The sequence below is a fragment of the Belonocnema kinseyi genome, chromosome 10 (assembly GCF_010883055.1).
Source record: "Belonocnema kinseyi isolate 2016_QV_RU_SX_M_011 chromosome 10, B_treatae_v1, whole genome shotgun sequence".
In the NCBI taxonomy this organism is placed as follows: Eukaryota; Metazoa; Arthropoda; class Insecta; order Hymenoptera; family Cynipidae; genus Belonocnema; species Belonocnema kinseyi.
In genome coordinates, this window is record NC_046666.1 from 45,777,557 (window position 1) to 45,784,273 (window position 6,717).

Consider the following 6,717-nt stretch of genomic DNA (forward strand, 5'->3'; position numbering starts at 1 on the left):
AAGTAAGTTTTTTGGCTTTAATTTTTAAACTAAAAAAGTTACAACTTTTTGTCTTGAGAAAAAAAGATGCGCAATCAAATTTTACATCCATATATATCTTTTCGTTTTCGCACGAAAAAATTTTATGTGCCCTTATTGCATCCGGACCCACAATTATACTATTTGATTCAAATTGCATGTATTTAGTGCAAAAGTTCATCTTTTTATAATAAAAATTCAGCTGATTGGTTAAAAATTACACTGTTGATTTAAAAATTTTACTATTTTGTTAAAGTAGTTTATTCGGTCAAAAATTAAAGTGTACTTTTCTACCGTAAATGGGTAGAAAAGTCATCTGCTACGGTTGAAAATTAATCTTTCACGGTTAAAAATTGATCTTTCTTGGATAAAAATACAACTATTTGGTGAAAATACAATTATTTTTGGTTAAATGTCAATCTTTTCTGTTTGACAATTCGACCATTTCGTTGCAAATGCATTTTTCTAGACTGAAAAACCAAAAATCAAAATTTTAGTAATTATATAATTATTTTGTTGCAAAATCTACTATGATGTTCAAGTCATTTTTTATGTTAAATAATTCGCAAAAAAACGAAGAATAAACATGAAATCCGTGTTCATCTGACGACTACGTTATTTTCGGCGAAGTGTGTGTGGGGGGGGGGGGACCTTCAGTCTTCATCGAAAAGTGACGAGGGGTCTAAATTTATTTTTCATTCTTCAGTTTAATTCCAAAAGGATCATGGGCCCAAGTGTCTAACCCCCCCCCCCTCACACGGAAATTTAATAGACTCTTGAGTGAAATAAAAATTTTATTTTATTATTTACAACAGCCTGTCCCTTTCTGAGTTTCCGACCACTCTGATGCTTGCCCCAAATGTTAAAAGGGCGAGAGGGATAACAGGTACCGATGAAGAGAGGTTTATTCTTCACATTACCTGGAGAAATAATGGCAATAAAATGGGGATTTCCGCATTTTCCATTCAACCTAATACCCAAACTATAAATAAAGATTGTGGAATATCTGAGATTTAAATACAAGTATTGCCTAGGCCAGTCCTATTCCAGAAAAACTACCTGCTATTAGAAATTCGTAAACAAGTCGTAATTTTCGAAAAATTCAGAATGTACAGATATCGATTATTGACTATACGGGCTGTTTACATTTCATCATTTATGATTGAGAAAGTATTAGAATTGTCGGAAATTTGACATCACACTTTTTCAACGGATCTCCACGTTTCGAGACTCCCTGAGTCCGAAAATCAGGGTTTCACGATAGTGTCTGCCTGTCTGTCTGTCCGTCCGTAAACACGATAACTCTCGAAAAAATGAACGAATCGAATCCATCTTTGGCACATTTTTTCTAGGTCCTAAAAGAAAGGACGAGTTCGTTAACCAGCCATTTTTGATAAAAATTCAAAAAGTGAGCGCATTTTGAAAATTTTTTAGACCACTTTTTTCTGAATATAAAAATTCTATGTACGGATATTTATAGTATTGAAAAGAACAAACTATTTATCCTTATGACTTTCTTCGAAAAAAGAAAATTCTCAGAGTTATAGCGTTTTCAAAATTTTTTTAATCGAACTGAAAATCAAAATTTGAAGCCGAAAACGCACGATATGAAAACAAGTCAAAAAAAGAAAAACATTTATTTTTAAAATCCCTATAAGATTATCATAACTGATTTTTGGATTGATAAAGTTTTTTTCAAGCATTCCAAATGCAAAAAATAAATATCTGAGCGCGAAGCGCGAGGTAACCTATTATCGAGCGTGAAGCGCGAGATTCAACCGTCGCGTGCCCTAGGTGCGCTCAAACTTGCGAGCGAAACGAGCCGCGCGCGTAGCGCGCGATGAGAGTGTGCCCACCAAGCGGGCAGATTTTTCCTTTTACTACTATGAAAATCATTCAATTTTTTTTTTGTGATATCTTTGAAATCTATCTGAAATTTTCTTGAAATAATAGAAGTCTTTGTGAAATTTTCTAAATCTTTCCGAAATCTTTGCGAGACATTTGAAATCTTTGTGAAACATTTATAAAATTTTTGAAAAATAATTGCCGTATTTGTTAAATCTTTTCAAAATATTTCCGAAATTATTTTAATCCTTTTTAAATCTTGGAGAGGTATTTAAAATCTTTTTAATCAGTCCGAAATCGTTTAAATCTTTGTGAAATATTTGAAATATTTAAAAAATATTTTTCGCAATATTTGAGAAATTATTGAAATATTTGGGAAATCATTAAAACTTTTGTGAAATCTTTTAAATCTATCCAAAATATTTTTAATCTGTGTGAAATCTATGAAAATACTTTGAAACATTTCTGAAAGCATTAGAAATCTCAGATATATTTAAAAAATATATTTGATTATATTTGTGAAATTATTCAAAATCTTAAAAAAGTCATTGAAGTCTTTGTGAAGTGTTTTAAATTTATCCGCAATTTTTTAATTCTTTCACAAATTAATGAAACTCCGTGAAAGTTGTTAAATCTTTCCAAAATGTTTGCGAAACATTTGAAATCTCAAAAATCATCGAAATTTTTCTGGAATATTTGAAAATATTTGTAAAAGTATGGAAATCTTTGGAAAATTATTAAAGTCTTTGTAAAGTGTTTTAAATATATCCGAAATCTTTAAAATATTTGGGAAGTCTGTGAAATCTTTGTGCAATCTTTAAAATCTACCTTAAATTTTTGCGAAATCTTTGTGAGCTCTTTGTTACTTTGTTTGATACAAAAAATTATGTCTATGAAACTCGATATATGGGTTGTTATTTTCATATTTCAATGACCTTGGACATACTCGATATGGTCAAAATGACCTAGGATTTAGATTCTACGACTCTTAAAACTTGTATATAAATTTTTGCAAATTTTTTTGAGGTTATTTTGTTGGTTTAACCTTCAAATGACCTTGATCTTGAATTAATGAAGGTCAACCGACATCGGATTCGGATTCAGCATGCTAAAAAACCTACGTCTAAATTTTTTCAGATTTTTTCAGCAATATTTTCTTCATTTGACCTTGAAATGACCTTGAAAGCGGTCTGATCTGAAAAACGACAAACGATTCGGAATCAGCGACCCAAAAACCATAGAACCCCAAAGGTCGCCTCCGTGGACTTTGACTTTTTTTGTGTGCCTGTGTTATTGAAATCTTTGGAACATACTTTTAAATCTGACCGAAATCTTTTTTGTATTTGCGTTATTTTTAAAATAAATCTGGAATCTTTGAAATCTTTTAGAAATCATTGAAACATTTGTAAAATCTTTTAAATCTATCTGAATTCTTTGTGAAAACTGAAAAAAAAACTTGAAATCTTTGGAAATATTAAAAATATTTTAAAAATATATTTATTCATATTTTTGAAATTATTGAAATCTTTGGGAAATCATTGAAGGCCTTTTGAAGTGTTTGAAGTCTATCGGAAATTTGTTAAATCATTGGAAAATCATTGAAACTTTGTAAAATTAGTTGAATCTTTCCGGAATGTTTGCGAAATATTTGAAATCTTTCAAATCTTTTTGCAATCTTTTAAAAAATTAAAAATATTTTTGAAATATTTGTGAGATCATTGAAATTTTTGTGAAATCTTTAAAAATTAAAAAAAATCTTTCCGTAATATTTTAAATATTGTCGAAATATTTTGTAATATTTATGCAATTATTAAAATCTTTGAGAAATCATTGCAACATTTGTGAAATCTTTTAAATCTATCTGAAATCTTTGCGAAAACTGAAAAAAAACCTTGAACTCTTTGAAAATATTTGAAATATTTAACAAATATATTTATTAATATTTTTGAAATTATTGAAATCTTTGGGAAATCATTAAAATGTTTGAAATCTATCGGAAATTTGTTAAATCATTGAAACTTTATAAAATATGTTAAATCTTTCCGGCATGTTTGCGAAATATTTGAAATCTTTCAAATCTTTCTGCAATCCTTGGAAAAATTAAAAATATTTTTGAAATATTTGCTATAATATGTGTGTAATAATAGAAATCTTTGGAAGATTATTGAAGTCTTTGCGTAATTTTTGAAATCTATCTGAAATCTTGGAAATCTTTGTGAGATCATTGAAATTTTTGTGAAATCTTTGAGAATTAAAAAAAATCTTTGCGTAATATTTAAAATATTGTCGAAATATTTTGTAATATTTATGCAATTATTAAAATCTTGGAGAAATCATTGAAACATTTGTGAAATCTTTTAAATCTATCTGAAATCTTTGTGAAAACTGGAAAACCATTGGAATCTTTGGAAATATTGGAAATATTTAACAAATATATTTATTAATATTTTTGAAATTATTGAAATCTTTGGGAAATCATTGAAGGCCTTGTGAAGTGTTTGAAGTCTATCGGAAATTTGTTAAATCATTGGAAAATCATTGAAACTTGTTGAAATTTGTTAATTTTTTTCGGAATATTTGCGAAATATTTGAATTCTTTACAAAATCATTAAAATAGTTTTGCAATCTTTAAAAATATTAAAAATATTTTTGAAATATTTGATAATATTCTCGCTAAATCTGAATTAGTTAAATTTAACCAATTAGCATTCATTTTTTGACTAATTCAATTGGCAAGGTAAAACAGTGGCCCGTTAAGACTAATTCATCAGTCAAAATCTTGAAAGTAACTAATTTTCCAGTCAAAATTGAGTTTACTGATTGAATTAGTTAAATTTGAACTAATTCAGATTTAAAGACTTTGTAAAAATATGGAAATCTTTGTTACTTCTTTTAAATATATTCTAAATGTTAAAAATATTTGGGAAGTCATTAAAATCTTGGTACAAGCATTGAAATCTACCTTAAATTTGTACTAAATCTTTGTCAAATCTTTTAAAACCTCATTTAATTTTTATTAATGAACCGCAGACTTCATCAAATTTTTTTTTTAAATCATAAAAGTATTGGAACACAAACTAAGAACATCAGTTCCCGAATTTTCATTTAGCAGATATAGGCAAAGTTCTAGACAAGCATTCAATTTTTTTTATAAAAAGTCCTCCAGATTCCAAAAGATTTTAAATACAATAACTCCCTAGCACAGAAAATATTTTACTTTCAATTTAGATTTTTATTTTTAATTAAAAAAATTTTTTAATGCATTATTGAATATACTTAAACATAAAAAATTTTTAACATTTCAAGTTGAAAATTGTTGATGACATTTTTTTTATTTTATCAACTAAAGCGTTGTAATACAGAACCAGAAACTTTCATGCTGCCTTTCGAAAATTTAGACGCATTTATAAAAAAAAGTAAACAAAAAAATTCGGATTTGGTTAGTTGGCATCGTTCGTAGCACCTTTTGCGAAGAAGCATTGAAATACAAGTTTTCCAAATATTTTTTTTTTAAAGCGTTCAAAATTGCACACTTTCAAGTGACACTTTAAAAATTGGACAATCTTTTTAAGAAAAGTTTGAGAATTGTATAATATTTAATTTAAAGCTTACAGAATGAGACAATTTTTATTTTAAATATGAGAATCACAAATTTCAGTGATTTAGGATGACAAGAAAATTTCGAAAATAGGACGAGTTCAAAACGTTAAAAATGAAATATTTTCCAAATACAGTTTTTAAAATTCGATCATTCAAAATTCAAGTAAATTAAAATGTATTATTTCTGATTAAAAGTGTTACAAATTGAAAAATTCCAGTTGACAATTTTTGAAAATTCGCAACAACTTTCTTCTGAAGATTGTCTTTTTATTTATAAACTTTATTTTTTGCTTTGAAATTTAATAATTTTCTTAAAAAGACACACATTTTGGTTTCAAATTTTTTTTCTTCTTTTAAAATTCACCTGCTTTGCAAGAAATTACATCTTCTTGAATAAAAATGCAACGCTTTAGTTAAAAATTGAATAATTTAAAAAAATATTTTCTTAAAAAATTAATTATTTCGTAGAAAATTATCTTGTTGCTTAAAATTTATATGTTGGTGTTGAAAAATTAACTAAAATATTTCATGGATAAGAGTTCCACTTATAAAAAAAGGTGTCTTTTTTATTACAAATCCATGTGTTTTAGTATAAAATTTAATCTTTTTTTATTTGATAAAAATGCAACTACCTAGTAGAGAATTCAACTATTTTGTTCAAAATTCATACTTTTTGGTTGAGTAAATTTTTCTTTTTGTATTAAAAAATGAATGTTTTTATAGAAACATATTTTGTTGTTCTTAAGAAAATAATTTTTGATCTTGCAAAGTCAACTGGAATTTTTTTTATGAAAACTATACTTTTTGTCTTCTTGATTAAACATTTTCCTGCTTTGAAAGAAATTTCATCGTTTTTTGATAAAAATGCAACCATTCGATAGAGAATTTAACAATTTCGTTAGAAAGTCATTCTTTTTGGTTAAAAATTTGTCTTTTTGGATTGGAAATTCAATTTGTCCCGTAGACAATTATTTCCAGTTTAAAAATGTATATTTTGATCGTGAAAACTTGACTGAAATCTTTTTCAACAGAAAATTCAACTATTTTTTGGAACATTTATCTTTTTCATTTATGCTTTATCTATTTCAGAAGAAATTGCTTTTTTCAATAAAAATACAATTTTTTCATTGAAAATCATTCTTATTTCCTTGAGTATTTAACTAATTTGTTTAAAATATTTAGTTGAAGCATTCTGTTCCAAAATCACTTTAATCACTTTTTTTGTTAAAGATTTATATTTTTAGTTGAAAATTC